General features: G+C 44.8%; 1 protein-coding gene and 1 pseudogene; one reads left to right on the plus strand and one right to left on the minus strand.

Moving 5' to 3' along the window:
- The window catches only part of Erich1 (glutamate-rich 1), a gene marked incomplete at its 5' end in the record, with an annotated part of 52,793,804 nt that overhangs the window by 35,365,195 nt on the left and 17,407,384 nt on the right, over positions 1–21,225 (plus strand).
- Positions 18,240–18,670, minus strand: Rps17-ps6 (ribosomal protein S17, pseudogene 6; annotated as a pseudogene).

Below are 21,225 nucleotides of genomic sequence, written 5' to 3' on the forward strand. Positions count from 1 at the left end.
TGTAAGCAAAGAAGAAATTAGATATCCTGCCCTCAAGAAGATCAAACCTGTCCGGAGGAACTCAACACCCTTAATCAGCAGGAAGTCGTATAACAACAACATCACCCCATTTCCCCTTATCCTTTTTTTTCTCTCATTTAGCATTAGGAGGTTGAAAGGCTGGAAAAAGGGTGGCAAGGGTGGAAGAAAGAAGAATCCACAAAGTAGCAGAAAGTTTGGCTACAGAGTTTAATGACTTTTGTTACAACTCTGGAGTCTGGAGAGCAAGAGGAACCATCTCTCAGACGTCCCTTGGACTTAAATGGGAAGGCTGTGAGCAGTTTAGCATCTGTTGTTCTCCATAAAAAAATGCAGACCACGCCTTCGGAGTGGGACCTTCAGTTTCTGCTCAAGATCCCAACAGGGCCTCTCTGCGCCATTTCTCTAATAATTTAACCTCAGGACTGACGGTCTCAAGCAACAGTCTGCATGTAATCTGAGCTTCTCTGGGTAGGGAACTCATGGGTGAGTTGGCAAGATGAATCTGACTTGAGCCTTCTCAGTCAGGAGGCTCAGTGTGAAGCATGAGGACCTGCAGGACCTGCTTCCAAAGTGGCTCCTTCACGTGGCTGGCAGCTGGTGTTAGTTGGGGATAGAAAGGCGTCTCCACAGTGCTGGCTTCGTCCAAAACAACTGACCCACGAACAAGCATGATGGTTGACTTAATGTCATTACTTGTTGGTCATCCTTGGATGATGACCGGGCAACAGATCCTGGGGCTGGAAGTATTTAAAACCCTAGTACCAACTTTCTGAATCCAGAAGGCGAAGCATTCATATGCCTGGCTGCATAGAGACCCATTAAAAATGAACCAAGAGGGGTTGGGGATTTAGCTCAGTGGTAGAGCGCTTGCCTAGGAAGCGCAAGGCCCTGGGTTCGGTCCCCAGCTCCGAAAAAAAGAACCAAAAAAAAAAAAAAAAAAGAACCAAGAGGTCAGAAAACCCTGACAAGCACCATGACCAAAAATCAAGTTGGGGGTGGCTAGAGAGATGGCTCAGTTCTTCCAGAGATCCTGAGTTCAATTCCCAGCAACCACGTGGTGGCTCACAACCATCTGTAATGGGATCCGATGCCCTCTTCTGGTGTGTCTGAAGACAGCAACGGTGTACTCATACACATAAAATAAATCTTTTTAAAAAATCAAGTTGGGAAGGAAAGGGTTTATTTAGCTTACACTTCCGTATTGTAGTCCATCATTAAAGGAAATCAGAACAGGAACTCAAATGAGACAGAAACCTGGAGACAAGAGCTGATGCAGAGGCCATGAAGGAGTGCTGCTTACTGACTTGCTCAGCCTGCTTTCTTATAGAAGACAGAGTCACGAGCCCAGGGATGGCACCACCCACAAAAGGCTGAGCTGGCCGCTGTCGGTCACTACTGAAGAAAATGCCCCACAGGCTGGCTTACAGTCCCATCTTATGGAGGCGTTTTCTGAACTGAGGTTTCCTCCTCTCGGGCAACTTTAGCTTGTGTCAAGTTTATGTAAGACTATGCAGCACATATGCCTGTTCTACCTCTGTCTCTGTCTGTGCCTGTGCCCAGGACCTCAAAGGGTGGGAAGACAGTGTCTTCCTTGAAACAGGAGTTGAAGTCACTCTGTAGGTGCTAGGGATTAAACCGCAGTCCTTTGAAAGTGCGGTAAATGTTCTTAACCACTGAGCCATCTCTCCAGCCACTCTGAGAGTTACCAGGCTGGTTTTTAGAAGCATTTCTTTCTTTCTTTCTTTCTTTCTTTCTTTCTTTCTTTCTTTCTTTCTTTCTTCCTTCCTTCCTTCCTTCCTTCCTTCCTTCCTTCCTTTCCAAAACTGAAGAAGAGCCCAGCCAGCCATAGGATCCCCTCTAATCTGGGAACATTCTGATCTTCATGATGCTTTGAGAGAATCTGTGAATGAAAGTTTTTTTTTTAATTTATTTTTCAGTTTTTATTTTTTCTTAATCAAATAACTCAACAATGCCATCATGATTAACTCCACTGATAGAAATGAGGAGAGGTGGGGAGCTATGGAAATAGATAAGGAAATGACAAGAGGAGAGGAAGGACGGGAGAGGCATCTTATAGGCTTGTCGTGATCAAAGGACAGAAACACATCTGATAAAAAAGGAGAATCTGGACCCGGAGCTTCAACCAACCTTCTAGAGCAAAACCAGATCATGAGCCTCCCCTCCCCCATCAGAGGATGACTGCCACAGCACCACCACGGTGGCCAGCCCAGAGCACTTCTCTTTCCTTGTTAGTCCCCGTTGTGTCTGTCGTTGTTGGTTTTTGGTGCTTCCCCAGTGTGGCTTCAAGTTTTTAACAGCTGCTTCCTTGGTCTCTAAAGAGCGAAGACATTTTTGGCTAAACAGTTTGACAGAGTCAAGCTGCAGCATTCCAAATGGCCAGCAGGGGTCAACCAACTAACATGATATTTTTTTCTCCTCTATTAAAAAAAAAAAAAAGTTCTATGGAACTTAGGTAGTGGTGGCAACGGAAGTCCTCCTTACCTGCGCTCCACGGCTGTTCAGAGTTGTCCCAACTCAATCCTTCTTCCTTCCTTTCATCTTTCCGTTCCTCCTTCTTTCCGTCTTTTCTTTCTTTCTTTCTTTTTTTTAAAATTTGCAATGCTGGGATCAAACCAAGGGCCTGCTTCCTACATGCCAAGACTACAACATATCCCACTGCTCACTTTTTACAGCCTCCCTCCCTCCCTTTCTCCCTTCCTGCCCAGCACCATTGAATTGTCAAAGGTTCATTGAACACTTCTCCTTTATAAGATGCTCTGTTTGGGGTATGGAGACAAAATCGGAACAGTGTTTTTCACCCCTGCTCTGAGAACTGTGTTCTGCTTGTCCTCCAGAAGGCTAGATGGCTAGAGTAACGCATTGGTAACATGGCTATGACTCCAACTATTGGCTTAAAGAAGATACAACCGGTTTATTTCTCAAACAAGAGAGCAGAGAAGAGTGGTCCAGGCTGCTGGCACTGTTGAGCTCCTTTGGGTCATTTAGGGACGTGGCTCCTTCCCATCTTTTGTTGCATCATAGTTCCTAGGATGTTGTTCTTGGCTGCGCAGTCAAAGCTAGGTCATGACCACCTTATGTTCGGTCCAGAAGAGGGGGAAGAGAAAAAGCAGACAGCAAACTGTTTCCTTTTAAGCAATGAGCATAGATGTTGCACTCGTCTCTTATATCCACAATCTAGAGCAGGGGACTTAGTCATATGTTTTGTCCTTAGCCACAAGGAAGTCTGGGAAATGTAGTCATTTGTTAGGTTGTGATAGGCCTAAGGTATTGTTAAAAGGGAACAGTTAGTAATCTTATCAGAAACACCTCTCTCTCTCTCTCTCTCTCTCTCTCTCTCTCTCTCTCTGACACACACACACACACACAAACAAACCCTTCATATCTTCTGATACGGCTACCAATTGTAACTTCCCACCATCACCGTTTAGAATATCCTTCAGAAGTTTCCCGTGCACGCCGCTTTGCTACTGAGATACAATGATACTACCGCCCCTCAAGGGTGACAAGTATCACCATGACAATTAAGGTGATTAATTCCCAGTAAAATGAAACTCAGACTAGAGATTATTTTCTGTGCATGAGAATGTGACATTTGAGTTGACTCTTTGAAGCATGATTAGAAGCTAGTCAGGTGGAAAAAGAGGAAGAACATTCCAGAGTGTGCACAATCTGTGCAGAGCCCTGTAGTCATGGAGGGTCAAGCGCATTCATTATGGAGCGTGAGTTTGGGTAGGGAGGCAAGCAGGAAATGGAAGAAAATAAGACATCAGACTATGCCAGATCTACATTCCAAACTGCAGAGGTAGATTTTGCCTTGCTGGACAAATGCTGTGGCCTATTTCGCCTTGGTTGGTGTGTGTGTGTGTGTGTGTGTGTGTGTGTGTGTGTGTTTTCTTGTTTGTGTTCTCCCCTCCCCCTCTCTCCTCCCCTCTCTCTCCCCTTCCCCCTCCCTCTCCCTCTCCTTCTCCATCTCTTTCCACTTGCCTGTTAAGGTTCACTTACCCATGAGCGTGCCCATGTAGGCCAGAGATCAAGTGTCTTTATTGTTCTCCACCTGTTCTTTTGAGATTGTCTTTCTCTATACCTGAAGTTCACCTCACGGATTGGTAAGCTCTAAGGAACTAGCCATCTATACCAGTGGTTCTCAACCTATGAGTCGTGACCCCCTGAGGTCACGTATCAGATATTGATTCATAAAGGTAGCAAAATTACAGTTAAGAAGTAGCAGCGAGGGCTGGAGAGATGGCTCAGCGGTTAAGAGCGCCCGACTCGGGGTTGGGGATTTAGCTCAGTGGTAGAGCGCTTGCCTAGGAAGCACAAGGCCCTGGGTTCGGTCCCCAGCTCCGAAAAAAAAGAACCAAAAAAAAAAAAAAAAAAAAAAAAAAAAAGAGCGCCCGACTGCTCTTCCAGAGGTCATGAGTTCAATTCCCAGCAACCACATGGTGGCTCACAACCATCTGTAAAGAGATCTGATGCCCTCTTCTGGTGTATCTGAAGACAGCTACAGTGTACTTATATATAATAAATAAATAAATAAATCTTGAAAAAAAAAAAAAAAAAAAAAAAAAAGAAGTAGCAGCGAAATAGGTATGGTTGGGGATCACCACAACATGAGGAACTGTATCAGAGGGCCGCAGCACTAGGAAAGTTGAGAACCTATACGCTCCTAACACTAATTCCTGCCTTCACTCTTTTGTGGATGCTGGAGATTCAAGTTCAGGTCCTCATGTCGGTGTGGAGGTCAGTTTACTACCCGAGCCATCTTCCCAGGTCCCCATCTTCCCATTCTAAGAGCCAGTCCCTTGTCCCAAGCCTCACTGTCTGTCACTTTAGGGAGAGCTTGTGTGTCTGGCTCTGATGAGTTGCTCTCAACTGGCCAGCATTGCTGAGGCTGACCCAGGAAAGACTCGTGAGCTCAAATGCCCCTTCAGGAATCTGTGAGTGGGAATGAAGCCATCAGTCATTGCTTACCTGAACCACCATGGGCAGTGCAGAAAGCTAAATTGGTCAGGAGTAGGTTGTTTTTTAAACAACCAAAGGCAGTGCAGGTGTGCAGAGGGAACCAGAATGAGTCAGAAAGGCCTCTCTGGATTCCATCCGGGTCTCCAGTTCCAGGATGCAGTTCCTTCCCGAGGCTGAGGCACGTTTTTCCACTTCAATAGTCTTCTTTATCATTCTCTGTGGCTTCAGTACCCACAGCCGATCAGGCCCCGAAAGAGGTTGAAAATATTAAGTGGAACATTCCAGAAACAATTTGCAAATTTTAAACAACACAGGGAGAGGACCGTGGCTCCGTCGAGCACGTGCTTGCTGTGCAAGCATGTGGATCTGAGTTCAGATCCCAGCACCTACATAAAAAAACTGGTGTGGGAAGGGCTGGAGCGACTGCTCGGTAGTTATGAGGAGAGGCTGCGCTTGCAGAGGCCTTTGCTTTCCTGAACTCAACATGGAGCTTCCAAACAGCTATAACTCCATTTCCAGATCTGACACCCTCAGGCATACACGCGGTGCACACACATGCATGCAGGCAAAACACCCCTACACCTACAACAAAAAAATGGACAAATCGTGAAGAAAGGTAGATAGAAAGGCAGGCAGGCAGGCAGGCAGGCAGGCAGGGAGGGAGGGAGGGAGGGGGGAGGGAGGGAAGGAGGGAGGGAGGGAAGGAAGGAAGGAAGGAAGGAAGGAAGGAAGGAAGGAAGGAAGGAAGGAAGGAAGGGAGGGAGGAAGGAAAATCTGGTGTGGTGGCACACTCCTGTAATCCCAGCACTGGTGGGACAGAGAGGCAAGTCCCTGGAATCTTCTGCCCAGTCAGTTTAGCTGATTGATGACACCATGGCGGAGACCACAAAAAACAAAAACAACAACAAAAAAAGTAAAACAAGGCAGAGGAGGTGGAGTGATGGCTCACCAGTTAAGAGCACTGACTGCTCTCCCAGAGGTCCTGAATTCAATTCCCAGCAAGCTCACAACCATCTGTAATGAGATCCAATGCCTTCTTCTGGTGTGTCTGAGGACAGCTACAGTGTGCTCACATATATGAAATAAATAAGTCTTAAAAAAAAACCAAAACAAAACAAAAAAAAAAAAAAAACACGGCAGAAAGTGATAGAGGAAGGCACTTGGTTTCGACTTCAGGCCACTCTTCAAGCTTGCGTCCAGACACTCATGTGCACATGAGTACACCAGCTGCCGCCCATAGAGTAACAATGAATATATATATATATATGTATGTATATATATATATATATATATATATATATATATATATCCTATTTTATTCTTTTTTTTTTTTTTCGTCAAGCGACGCTCAGACAGGTGTAGCCCCGGGAGGAACCCGGGCTATTTTATTCTTAATTAACTTTCAGGTTCACATCCAAGGGGACGTCAGGTTTCACCGTAAGGTTCTCATATGTGTCTCATTTTCCTTCTTCACTATTCCCCTCCCTACACAGGTTCCTCCCGTGCTCCCTCTTCCTGTGCTCCCTCTTCCCATGCTCCCTCTTCCCTTCCTTCCACCTATTCCATGGTTTCCTTCCAATATCCTCATTTCCCCTCTCCCTTAAGACATCCTCCTCCTTTCCTACCATATCCTTTTCAATTTCATAAAACACACACACATACACACACACACACACACACACGTATTTTAACTTAAGAGATGGTGGCACATGCCTATAACTCTAACACTCGGGATGCTGAGGCAGGAGGACAGTCCATTTGAAGGTGGCAGACCGACGAGGCTGTATCTTTGGCCTTGTCTCAAAAGCATAGGCAGACACAATATGATCCTTTGAGATCTGAGAACACGGAGTAAAGATTGAGCCAAGCCAGTGGGTGACCAAGCAAGCCTTGAGGTGAGTGGCTTGAACTTCTCAGAGCCAGAGTCCCATCACTTCAGAGGTCTAGGCCCTGGGTATCACGGGGAGTAAGAACGGCAGGAAGGGGAGCCACAGGAAGGGTGACAAGAATGCTGAAGTTCATTTCTTCATTTTTGCCCTGGTTTGCCTCTAAACATATTTACCCTGCAGACACGACTTCTCTTCTTGTCAGAAGCGGAAGAGTAGAGCTTAAAGAATTTGCAGGAGGGGTTGGGGATTTAGCTCAGTGGTAGAGCGCTTGCCTAGGAAGCGCAAGGCCCTGGGTTCGGTCCCCAGCTCCGGAAAAAAAAGAACCAAAAAAAAAAAAAAAATGAATTTGCAGGAAGTTCAGAGCAACATAGTAACGAACATTCTAGTCTTCCTCTTCCCTGCCCCCTCCCACCAAATTCTGTTATCTTCTGTCTTTTACAACTTCCTCCTGAAAAGGCATGATACAAGAAAAGAGATGAAACTCTAGGGAGAATTCCAACCTACAGTTTTCTTTGTAAAAGATGTGTTTTGTGTGTGTGTGTGTGTGTGTGTGTGTGTGTGTGTGTGTGTGTGTACCTAAATGAGTTCATGTGTACCATATTCCTTCAGGTACCCTCAGAGGCCAGAAAGGAGCACTGGAAACCTGGGAGCTGGAGTTACAGTGAGTTAGCTGCCCAAGGTGGGTGCTGGGAAGAGAACCCAGGTCCTCAGTAAATGCTCTTAACCACTGAACCATGTCTCCAGCCCCCCATATTTTGATTTTGACGGGAAACACAATAGGCTTTACTTGTTTTCTTTTGTTGCTATTTACATGCAGTAGCGATGAGACAGATAGGTCATATGGGGCCTGCTCGCTGTTTCCCATTTAAGACGAGCTCTTCCTGGTCTGGGTCCATATCACCTTGTATATTGTCTGAGGCACAGCAATATTTTCAACTAATATTTTCTTGGATGAATGAATGAACTGTGGTCAAGCAGGCCGATGATGAGGCCAGGGGCCCTGAGGAGAGTCAATAACTAGCGGGCGTGAAGTATGGACAGGATGAGCATGGGTCACATTGTTGGTTGAAGAACAAAGAAGAACTCGTGGAGACAGATGTTCTGGTTACACCAACAGGTCAAACTTTGTGACCTTAGTAATAAAAACTGGAAAGAATTGATTTATGTCTTTAAGTTGTTTGTAGATTTTTTTTTATTCTATCATTAACGTTTATTGATGGGATGGATAAATACAGATTGAGAAACACACTTGACAGCAAGATATCAAACTGATAGCCAGACTGTAAAATGTATACGATATCCTTCTTTGAAATACTTTTGAGTTTTTAAAGTTTTTTTTTTTTTTTTTTTTTTTTTTTTTTTGGTTCTGTTTTTCGGAGCTGGGGACCGAACCCAGGGCCTTGCGCTTCCTAGGCAAGCGCTCTACCACTGAGCTAAATCCCCAACCCCGAGTTTTTAAAGTTTTTTTTGTTTTGTTTTGTTTTTTGTTTGTTTTTTGTTGTTGTTGTTGTTGTTTTTGTTTTTTTACAAAGAGCCTTTATGATAACGGTCACGTCCATCCTAACATCATTCACCAAACAGTCGTAGAGATCCCAGGAGTAGCACCCAAAACTCAGGTGCCCCACGGAGGACAGAGGCAACAGCAGAATAATATGCTGGGCTGTACAAAAAAAAAAAAATCAGGCAAAAAAACAAAAACAAAACCTCACCACACAACTGTACCTGAGTGACATAAACTGGTAAAAGTGTGACTTTGCTTTCCCTGTAGATTTTTAACTTAGAAATGTCTAATTCATTTCAGTCTACTAACCTTGTATTTGCTTGCTTGTGTATTTATTTATTATTAGCGTTGTTAACTTTTCTCCAATGTTATTTTTTTTAATCCATAATGTCAGTGGTCTGCAGTGAGGAGTCAGACCCCACACCACTGTCTTTTAAACTCTAGTTACTTTTTCTTTTAACAATGATTTCAAGAATTTAATTATTTTTTTCTACAATTAAAAGTAACCTGTTCCAAAGGGAATTTGTTGGAGACCATAGCAATTGCCAGGTTTCGTCTCTAAGATAGTCAACTATAGATGATTAAGATGCTAATGATGACAGGAGGAGAAAAATTAAATTTAAATTAACTAGGGGTTGGGGATTTAGCTCAGTGGTAGAGCGCTTGCCTAGCAAGCGCAAGGCCCTGGGTTCGGTCCCAAGCTCCAAAAAAAAAAAAAAAAAAAAAAAAAAAAAAAAAAAAAATTAACTAAAAACTCAGGCAGAAGTACACACCCCGTGTATGACATGTCTAGACAGCTGAGGATGGTAGGCTTTAACGATGCCGACAAAATTTCCTACAAAATGAAAAATGATCCTCCAGCAAAAAGAAAGGTTATTATTATTATTTTTTTTTTGGTTAGGTCTTTCCAAAAACAACACATTTTAAGTGGTGACTTAATATCCATTAAAAGAAGGTGAGAAGTGTGTTTAGCAAGAACCATCAGCTTTTCTTGTTCTTTCAAAGTTACAGGAAACACTACAAAGTTCACGCCATAAGCACTGATTCATAAATGAATATCATAACATCCTTCTTTTCCCCAGTTTCTCAGAGCAGTTCCAACAAGCATTTCCCCCAGTTTCTCAGGCAGCGAAGGCTGCACAAAGTCTCCTGGGCAGTAATGAGAAGCTCCAGGAGCCAGTTTGGTCCCTGATTTGACTTGCCCTCTTGCAGGTAATTGTCCCTGGAGAAGCTGGACAGACAGATAGACCAGCCAGCTGATACAGAGGGGGAGACTGAGTTTCAGGAAGCTGGCACGAGTGTCAGATTCCTTCCAGACTGTGCCTTAGCACCGAAGAATGTGGCACAGTTCCTGGCAAGAGGCTGTGTCAGAAAGGCAGACACTTTCCATCCGGTAGCTGACATGTGGTATGTGTAGTTTAGAAGCAAAGCTTCTATGTGCTTCCCTTCTAAGGCAACTGTGTGTGTGTGTGTGTGTGTGTGTGTGTGTGTGTGTGTGTGTGAGAGAGAGAGAGAGAGAGAGAGAGAGAGAGAGAGAGAGAGACTGTGTGACTGTATGTGCACATGTGCACGTGTGACTGTGTGTGTCCTTGTGTGATTCTGTTCTGTGTGTGTTCCAGACACACACCACTTGCATGCCTGTTGCCTTTAGAAGTCAGAAGAGGCCATCAGATCCTCTGGAACCATGGGATTAGAGACAGTTGAGAATTCCAGGGTGGGTGCTGAGAATCAAACTCAGGTCCTCTGAAAAAGAAGCAAGTGTTCTTAACTGCCGAGCCGTCTCTCCAGCCTCTAATTCTACAACTCAATTTTTTACAACTGAACAAAACATTGGTTTGCATTGGTTTTATAATTCAGTTGTGGGTCATAAAGTCATCATAGTTTTTGTTGTGTTGAGGACCCCTTCCGTGCTGGTTTCCATATTGGCTAGACTAATTAGCATTCTCACCCACAGTCCCACAGTGCTTTCCGACTCTGACTTCAGCATGTAGCCTTCCCATGGATATTATGTGAGAATTCACTGTAACCGTTTAGCTGCAGAGTCCCCAAGGATTGGGGTTACAGTGTTTTTGTCATTGTGGCAGCTCTGTTGCCTAACACAGGGCACTCGGAAACATTTGTTGTATTAGTAAATTAAAAGATAGAGAAGTCTTTGGTTCCCAACGATCATAGCCCCCAGAGGAGGCCGGTCAACAAGTATTTGCAAACCAATACTTGCAATTATTAATTACTTACATTTATTAATTTATTAGCATTACTGTTACATGCTGAGATGCTCTCCCGGGTGAGTTAAGAATCCTGAGGAAGGGGGGACGTTGAGCAGAGAAACAGCGTGACTTTGGGCTCCACGGATCACTCCGCCTGTGAAGAGACTCACCTAACTTAGGTGTCCATGAAGAAACTTCAGTGGATGGATGCCTTTGCATTAGAGTTGAGTCCCGGGGCATTCTAGACCACATAAGCAGCCTTGTTCTTGGATGAGAAGCATTTGCAATGGTCATGAGCCAGCTATCAAAGGAGAATCAAGGGGACGTGCACTGGAGAAGTGGGCAGGGCCAGGTCACAATGACAGGTGCTGTTCTTAGCCACTCCTGGGCCTCACTGGCTTTTTATAGACATCCCCACAGAGCAGGGGAGAAGAGATTCCATTTCCTGTGCTCTTTAACTTGGTCCCCACAGACCATAAGCATTTAGCCATCTTCCTAGTCCCTGGTCACAGAAGTACCTTAAGAACTCGTGGGTCACATCACACCCTGTATGTGGTGGGAGAATTAGGCACTCTCTTGCTGCCAGATCTCCCACCTGTGCAGATGGCTGCTTCCTCTCTCAGAGATGCCTGTCTCGGGCAAGAAGGAGTTGATGGATGCCTCTGTTGTTCCAAAGCAGATGGTCTTCTTTCCAAGACGGTCAACTGTGTCTCACCCATTCGTGTGTCTTTGACTCTTGTGTAAACAGACCCTGGGTGGTCTCACATCCTGTCCTTTTAGCCATGCCTGAACATGTCTGCGTTCCCATGGATACCCTAATTAGACACTCACCCTATCATGCTCACAATCTGTGTAAACACAACTACACCACATGCAGGGACTCATGTACATCCATGGAAGTGTTTGTATACACGGATGGCATTCCTCATCGCACCAAGCTAAAATTATAGGAATGCGGTTTCGAGGCTCTGAGAAGAGTTTCTACTCAAGCTCATGGTCAAATGATTGGGCTTGTGGGAAAGGAACAATGTTACTTCTCCACGTTGCTGTAGACTTGAAGAAAGAGCCCATTTGTGCGTTATTACAGTTACTATAATTTTAGATTAATTGAGGGATGAAGGAATTTTCCATTGAGGCTTTGACCTTCCTCTTGAAAGTCTATTGTCTGACAATATTTCTATCTGCCCCCCCCCTTCTTTTTGCTTGTATGCTTGCTTACTTGCTTGCTTTTGGTTGTTTATGTGTTTGCTTGTTGTAATGTTTCAACCCAGACACTCAAACGTTCAATATATAGGACCCAGGTGAGGTGGCCGTAAAGAGAGTGTGGAGCAATAGAATTCACATCTCCTGGGGTTGGGGATTTAGCTCAGTGGTAGAGCGCTTGCCTAGGAAGCGCAAGGCCCTGGGTTCAGTCCCCAGCTCCGGAAAAAAAAAAAGAAAGAAAAAGAAAAAGAAAAGAAAAAAGAGAGAATTCACATCTCCTCTCCCACTGGAATCCATGTTGGCCCTTCTAGCTCAGAGTCCCTGGCTCCAGTGCCACTGCAGACCTGCAGAAAAAGAGACACTCTTGAGCCTGGCTCAAGATTTAGCTAAAATGAAGGAATCCGGGTCACAGAAACTGCAGGTTTTGGCCAGTTTGTTTCTTAGATGAGTAATGTAAAGCCTGTGGCAGTATTTGGAACGCCAAGGCAGGAGAGTGAGAAACTCAAAGCCATTCTCAGCCACATAAATTCAAGGCTAGACCGGAAGCATAAGACCCTGTCTCAAAAGAAAAAAGAGAAAGAAAGAAAGAAAGAGAGAGAGAGAGAGAGAGAGAAAGAAAGAAAGGAAGAAGAAAGAAAGATTGATTATGGGGAAAGAAGATGGAAATGTAGCTTAGTGGTGAAGTGCTTATCCAGATTTCATCCCCAAAACTACAAAGAAACAAACAAAATAATTTGCTATAAAAGAAATTATATAAATAATTTTATTACTATAGGAGGGCTTGTAATAAAAGGCTGGGAAGCAGCTCAGTCAGTAAAGTGCTTGTCACTTGATCTGCAGATTCCCCATGAAATAAAGCACACATGTGTAATTCCAGCACTGAAAAATCAGAGATCTGGTGGCTCACTGGCGGGCCAGCCTAGCCTACTGGTCAAGTTCTAGTCCACTGAGAAACCAGGAGTTGGAAGCCATCGTCTGCCTTGGCTGGCTTCTGTCCCATCTGGGCTTCATGAGACCCTGCCTCAAAATTAAAGACAAAACAAAGTGGATAAGGCCCCCGAGGAATGACACCAGAAATGGACTTATGGCCTCTGTGTGCATGTACACACACGCAAACACACACAACATACACACACACAGGATGATCTCTTAGGCAAGGGAATCTCTAGCCAAAAGCTATGGAAATCTATTACATCAACATGCTATCAACTGAAACCCTGAGCAGAATGGCAAGCCAGCATAATACCAATTTATTGTGAATCAAAACAAACATCCCTGGAGGCTGGAGAGATGGCTCAGTGGTTAGGAGCACTGACTGCTCTCCCAGAGGTCCTGAGTTCAATTCCCAGCAACCACATGGTGGCTCACAACCATCTGTAGTGGGATCTGATGCCCTCTTCTGCTGTGTCTGAAGACAGCTACAGTGTACTCACATATATAAAATAAATAGATCTTTATTTTAAAAGGTTCTGAAAGAGGGATTGTTTCATGAAGAACAGAGGGAAATCACTTGTTCTTTTTAGCCAGAGAAGACGTGGGTAATTTTAAATGATGAAAATTAAATCGTTCCAGAATTTTTGCAAGACAAAAAAGAAAAGCTGTCCACCATCCTAATTTACCATGTCTTTATTTTTTAATATTCTTTCCCAATGACTTGGTTTTTTTTTTTTTTTTTTTTGGTTCTTTTTTTTCGGAGCTGGGGACCGAACCCAGGGCCTTGCGCTTCCTAGGTAAGCGCTCTACCACTGAGCTAAATCCCCAGCCCCCCAATGACTTGGTTTTAATGCTGCCTTCATTTTGTCAGTGATCTGCTTTGAAATCCCAAGGGGATTCCCAGTACCGACTAATAAACTTCAGATGAAAAGTCAGTCTCCTTTAGAAACCAGTAACTGGGACTGGAGAGATGCCTCAGTGGTTGAGCGCCTGGCTGCTCTACTAGGGGACCCTGGTTCAATCCCCGGCAAGCACACGTCAGCCTACATCTGTCTGTAACTCCTCTTCCAGGGTATCCGACACCCTCACACAGATATACATGCAGGCAAAACTCCAATGTACATAAAAATAAATTATTTTCATAAAAAAAAAAAAGAAAGACAGTTGTCAAGTCCCAAAGAAAGCGGGACAAATGGTTAAGTGTGGAGGCTGTAGTGTCCGTTAGCGTCTCGAAGTGTCTGGTTGGCCTCCAGGCTCACTGGGTACCAGTGGCCCCTCCAGCACTTCTCACCCTGCCCCTATCCCAAACCTCTCCAGCCCAGGGGCTTCCCTTCCCCACCCCATCCCCACCCCAGCTCCCCTTTCCTATATGACCTTACTGTTTTGGCCATGCGCTGTCTTGGTTCTCTCCCTAACCGCCCCCCCTTCCCTCCTCCCTCTTTCTGTCTCGGTTCTTGGCTTTCTCTTGGTCCCCTTTCTTGACTCTCTCTCTTCTTTTTGTCGTTCGCTTTCCCATCTCTCTCTTCTCAGGGCCTGGTTTAGTCTGCTACTCTCTCCCTGCTCTGGACTCTTCCGGATGTCCGGATGTCTCTAGCTGTACTCTCCCTCGTAGCGACAATAAAATCACTCTCTCAGCCATACCTCGGAGCAGTCATGACCTGATTTCAATCATCGACAGTAAGGGCAGTAAGTATTGCCTCTGTAATTCACTAGGCAATCTCTCTCTCTCTCTCTCTCTCTCTCTCTCTCTCTCTCTCTCTCCCCTACAACCCCACCACGGTGTTCTACCTCCCCACAGGCTCAGAAACAATGGATCCAAAGGACTACAGCTTGAAGCCTCTTGACTCAGAAGCCAGAGTACACACATTTTTCCTCCTGTAAGTTGATTTCTTCAAGTCTTTTGCCATAGTAATAAGTAGCTGCTTAACAGAGAGCTATTAACCTATGTTAATATCTTATATTTATGTATCATAAATATATATAAATATATAGAAAATATAATATATTCAATATATTAATATATGGCACTTATAAAATTAATATATATTTAATGTAATATATAAGGTATATATCAACGCTCAGTATTTATATGTACTTGTTTAAAGTATGCGTTAATATTGTAACAACATGGTCAGGCTCTGCTTCCCATCTGACTATTCCCCACTGTGTACAAACCACTTGGGGTTGTGAAAAGCTCTATGCTCCTGGCCTATCATCTAATGCCAAGAAAAGACTCATTTCTGATATTGCTTTTGTTTAAATGATGCTGTATCGTTCTCAGAAAGTTTCACGTAATTTTTATTTAATCCTAAGTTTATGAGTAAAATCATCTCTGGTTGTTAAAAAGCTATTAAAATTGTTTTTTTGTAAAACTAACGTATGACGTTCCTCTGGGTCTATAGTGTCCTCTCCCTCATCACAATTAAAGCAGCACTCTGGAGAAGAAGGTGAACGGGCCAAAGTGAGTGTGGCGCCTAATACAATTCCAGAGACAGAAAATCCTGCCTGCTGTTGAGGTGAAGCGGGACTTGCACAGCTTGGAGGACTTCCTAACGGGAGCGCTCAGCAGGGGACGGGGGCGCGCAGCAGGGGCGGCTCCAGGGGCTTTTAGCTCTCAGCCTCGTGCTGTTTCTGTTATTAAGAGATTCTCACTCTACCCCTGTGGGATTTCTGTATTATTGGCAAGGCTCTATTCTTGGGTTTTTATTGTCCTAGTTTATCGATGCATCCTAAACTTTGCTTAGCTGTAAATCATCCTGGCTCTGACAGCAGCAGCTCAGTCAGAGGAAGCCCGGGCTGTTGAAGTAGTTAGTGGGTGAGCAGCTAGCGTCCCAAGCAATGGATGAAAGGCTAAGAGAAGTCACCGGACAGACGGACAGACGGAAGCTTTTCTGGAAAGCAGAAGGCAAGGCAGGGTCAAACAAAGCCTCAGCTGCTCACCCCTTAAGAGGTCTCAGGCACTGCTGGTCAGTCATTAGCTTGACAGGAGAGAGAAGTCCAGAGGAGTGGAAAAGGTTACCTCCAAGTGTGTTGGTGATGTCATACCCATAGACGATTCAGTTTTGAGGGCTCTGATTTAATCCCCTGTGGACATCTCAATTCCCACAGCTTATCCGGCCATCTCTATGGCAGTCTGACCTTGGTCACCATCACCACACACCTGACAGAGACAGTCAGTCCATCATGGTCGCAAGGCTGTGACAAACACCACGGTGGGCTGAAACCACAGGAAGGGGTTAAGGCAAAACGTAGCTCCCAAAGGATTCACCTTTTTAAAAATTATTTATTTTTATTTTATGTGCATTGGTGTTTTACATGCATGCACGTACCTGTGTGAGGGTGTCAGATCTCCTGAAACTGGAGTTACAGTTGTGAGCTGACATGTGGGTGCTGGGAATTGAACCCAGGTCCTCCAGAAGAGTACTCAGTGCTCTTAACCACTGAGCAGTCTCTCCAGCCAGAGGACTCCCGTTGTGACCCATTTTCTGCCATTGGACTCCACCGTCTACCGTCTCATCACTTCTCCATAGTCCGGTCAGATTTTGACTGGATTGGTGGGTAGAGCTGTTGATTAAGTCAGAGCTCTCAGACCCATCCGTTCGCCATGCCGTAAGGTCACGAGGAATAGAATACTAGCCATGCCAGCAGTCATAGCTCAGGCCACGCTTCCACAGCAGAATAGCACACGCTGGGTAAACACACAAAGAGCTCTCCAGGGCTGGAAGTCTAAGGTGAAGGACTTATCAGGTCAGGCTGCAGCGAGGGTGCAGATGGAGTGAGTGATGTGTCCACACGGCAGGATGAAGGAGGAGGCGAACCTCTGCGCTAATGCTTTGGAAAACTTCTTTATTTAATTAAGAAACGGGGCAGGGGGCTGGAGAAATGGCTCGGTGGTTAAGAGCACTGGAGCACTGTCTGCTCTTCCAAAGGTCCTGAGTTCAATTCCCAGCAACCACATGATGGCTCGGTTGTGTTAGACCTGAGTGTGTATGTCAGAATATAGCTCCTCCGTTCTGGAGGTGCCTGTGTAGCCTCTATATTATTCCCAGAGGAGGATATTAACTGGAAGAGCAACCTCAGTTTCTGGCAATCACAGGTATGCAAATGTCCGGCTAGCCAATTATCAGCCATTGCCCCCTTTCACTTCAGTAACTGGGAGGCTAAACAAGTAAGGTTAGAATGAGTGCGCTTGGGTGTTAGCTAAGAAGATTGGGCTTGGGAGGGGGGAGAGTGGATAAAGATGAGGACCGATATTAGATCAATGTGGAGTCCGGGAAGCTCCCCGTACAGTGAGAGCCCAGTCTATTAAGTCTACAGAAGGGTACAATAAAGGACTAGTAAAGGAAAGAAAACAAGTGACAAAAGAGAAAGAAACACAGCACAAAGGGACATGAGTGAAGAGAACAGAAGAGAGGCCCTGTAATAAAGTGGGTGGAGACTCAGAATCAACGGCCATGAAACCTAACGGAGCAATCTACTAACACCAGCAGACCCACCCGAGACGTACGTACAAGAGGGGACATTAAATAGTGGTACTAAGAGACGAGAACACTTAGGGCAGGAGCCACTGGCACAGCTGCAGCAAGTTGAAAAGAGTTCTCAGATTCTCTGGCCCAGAAAAGCTCTACATCGGTGACTCGCAGCCTTCCTAACGCAGAGACCCTTTAATGCAGTCCCTCGTGTCATGGTGACGCCAACCATAAAATTATTTTGCTACTTCATAACTGTAATTTTGCTACTGTAATGAATCATCATGTAACTATCTGGCATATGGGAGATATGATATACCAAACCTGTGAAAGGGTCGCTCGACCCCCAAATGTTGAGAACCGCTAGTCTACGTAAGGCTCTTGGCTGTCCGCTTTCATTCAGAAGAAGTTGAACTGGAGGCCACCTGAGAAATATTTCTCTGGAGACGATAACTGTTCGTCCCTGCCCTCCCCGACCTCTTGTGATACGCAACGTAAAACAAAACGGCTAATTTTGCTGAAGCTGCCAGTAAGAGGACTTCCTGTGACTCTCTCTGTCTTTGCCTGACAGATGACTAACTATGCCCTCTGCCATGTCCTTCAGGATAATACAATATCCCACACTGTGAACCTTACACTGGGCACTGACGAGCCTTTGTTCAAAAGCCCTTGTGTGTGTGTGTGTGTGTGTGTGTGTGTGTGTGTGTGTCTGTGTGTGTATAATTTATTTAAATCACGATAGAGAAATGTTAAGAAGTGAAAAGCTTTAAGGCTTTTGAATTTTATATTATCCTGGGGGCATTTTATTTATTTTTTTTTTTATGATCATGATTTTCTTAATTATGGGCCTCGTATGTGCGTGCGTGTGTGTGTGTGTGTGTGTGTGTCTTGTGTGCACATGTATGTGTGTGTGTTCACGGATGTGTTCACAGGCTATGGAAGTCAGAAGTTGACCCCAGATGCCTTCTTTTTTTGTTTTCTTTTGTTTTGTTTTATTTTGTTTTGTTTTCAGGTTTATTTAAAATAAGGCATAACGGATTAAACAGCTCCACGTGGTGTTTTGAAATTCATCCCAACCGTAGGCTGAGTGACCTGGAGGTTGGGGAGACTGCCAAAGTCCAGAAGCTTCAGCATTTCCTTGGTGTCAGGATCTACCTCAGTGATCTCCTGATCTAGGGCTGAGCCCTCAGGAACATCATTATCTCTCCTCTCCCTCTCTTCTTCCTGCAGCTTGATGGAGATGCCTCTCACAGGACCTCTCTGAATCCGCTTCATCAGATGCCGGCTATCTTGTTCCGACGGTTTTTGCTGGGGATGATGGCGATCTCCTCATACACGCGCTTGTTGGTGTGGAAGTCATTACCCAGGTGCGTGTAGTACTTCTCGATGATGACCTGGGCTGCCTTCTTCATGGTCTTGGTGCGAATGTGGCCCATGTTGACGGGTCTGAGTAAAAGAGGAAACAGGAAGCACAAGAGAGGCCTATTCCCCAGATGCCTTCTTTTTTTTTTTTTTTTTTTTTTTTTTTTTTTGGTTCTTTTTTTCGGAGCTGGGGACCGAACCCAGGGCCTTGCGCTTCCTAGGTAAGCGCACTACCACTGAGCTAAATCCCCAACCCCCCCAGATGCCTTCTTGATCACTCTATACTTGAAGGCATGACACAGTTCCTCCAACATGGCCACACCTCCTAAGAGTGCTACTCCCTATGCAACGAGCATTCAAGCACATGAATCTATGTGGGCCAAACCACCATACTGCTCTTCTATTACTAAGCTGTTCTTCCCTCAGATTCAAAATAAGCAAGTAAAGGTAAAATTTTCAGGATCTGTATCATCAGTATTTATAGATATTATACTTAATCCCAAATAATGTCTTAAGGATGGGAGCAGACAAAGCACAAAGGTGGAAATACAACTTGACAGGTTCGACCCACCAGGAACCTTGGAAGCAGACGCTGGAGGAAATGCTATATTTACCTTTAAAATAATTAAGTTCCTTTACGGTAATATTTGAAAATAGCCAGTGTTCAATAGAACAAGAACCTTCCAATGTTCCCAGAGTGAATGTAAACTGGAAGTTAAAATCTAAAAGCCTTTAAAATGTCTCATTCTCTTTTATTTTATTTTTTTTAAAGATTTTTATTTATTTTACGTATGTGAGTACACTGTAGGGTGAGTACACTGTAGCTGTCTTCAGACACACCAGAAGAAGGTTTCGGATACCATTACAGATGGTTGTGAGCCACTATGTGGTTGCCGGGAATTGAACTCAGGACCTCTGGAAGAGCAGTCGGAGCTCTTAACCACTGAGCCATCTCTCCAGCCCCCCTCTTTTATTTTTTTTTAACATATTAATTTATTATATATAAGTACACTGTAGCTGTCTTCAGACGCAACCAGAAGAGGGCATCAGATCTCATTACAGATGGTTGTGAGCCACCATGTGGTTGCTGGGATTCGAACTCAGGACCTCTGGAAGAGCAGTCGGTGCTCTTAACCACTGAGCCATCTCTCCAGCAACAATTATTCTCTTTTAACAATTCTCTATTATAATTGGACATAAAGCTTAGATACCCACAGGGTTTTTTTTTTGTTTTTTTGTTTTTTTGGGTTTTTTTTGGAGCTGAGGACCAAACCCAGGGCCTTGCGCTTGCTAGGCAAGCGCTCTACCACTGAACTAAATCCCCAACCCCCCACAAGGGTTTTTATTACATTGTATTTAGTGTGCATGTGTGCGCGTATGCGTGTATTTGCCCATGTGCACACACCTATGTGTTTGCACATGTATGTCCGCACACTCCAGAGCATGCCGGGATTGGAGGACAGCCTGCAGGTGTGGGCTCTCTTCGTTTTCCCTGTGAGTCCCAGAGACTGAGCTCAGACTTACTGGCAGTTGCCTTTATCTGCTGAGCCATTTCTCAAGCCCAGGGCAAGTGCTGCTCGGACGAACATTCTGCTTGGTACCAAGTTATAGGAAGAATGAGAAACCACCTAAGGCCCAGCATGTGAGGTGTGGCTGTACGGTGAGGTCAGTTGTACAGTCTTGAAGGAGGACAATGGCCACACCCAAGTAGCCAACAAGACTCTGGCTGCTTTCTTTAAATCTCAGATAACAAAACAGAGTTCTGGCGTCCAGAGACTTGTTTCTCATCCAACAGTCCGTGTGTTAAGCTACCCCTAATTGATTTAAAAAAGCAAAATAGGGGGCTGGAGAGATGGCTCCGTGGTTAGGAGCACTGACTGCTCTTCCAGAGGTCCTGAGTTCAATTCCCAGCAACCACATGGTGGCTCACAACCATCTGTAATGGGATCTGACGCCCTCTTCTGGTGTGTTTGAAGACAGCGACAGCGTACTCATATACATTAAATAAGTAAATCTTTTTTTAAAAAGTAAAATATGGTAAGAGAACACACACACAATTTATCATACTGCCTAACCATTTTTCTGACCACACCAGTTGATCACAATTATCACAGTAATAAATAATATGTTTTTACTTTAATCTTGAGTGCTGACCCTGTCTGGGAGGCCTTGCTGCTTTGAGGTATCTCATTTATATTCTCTTGGTTTTGCTGGTCCTAGGGATGGAACCCAAACACACCCCCACCAACCCTTGTTTACATTTTACACATTTTGCAAAGCCTGCGCCTGCCTACACTGCTTTCCTTTCAGGCACTGGATCTGCATGTGGGGATCCAGGCACCCGAAGTGGGGACTGTGACCTGGTCCATCTGAACATTAAACAAATCACACCAGTTTCACCTGGCAGACAGCACACACACACACACACACACACACACACACACCAAGTGTAAAGTCAGGAATCAGGGTAGGGCAAGCCTTTGTGTTTTGTGGTTTTGTGGAAAGTATTAGCCCCTTCCCACCCACACCTATGCCCCAGGAGGTGAAGGACCCATGAGTTGTGCCTTTGGGATTGGGGAGTGAAGAGCCCTACTCCCACACCATCTGTGGCTGAGTCCTGTGGATTCGTCCAAGGCTTGCTTGCTCCCTTTCATGCC

This window comes from Rattus norvegicus, chromosome 16 (genome assembly GCF_021556685.1).
Source record: "Rattus norvegicus strain SHRSP/BbbUtx chromosome 16, alternate assembly SHRSP_T2T, whole genome shotgun sequence".
Classification (NCBI taxonomy): Eukaryota; Metazoa; Chordata; class Mammalia; order Rodentia; family Muridae; genus Rattus; species Rattus norvegicus.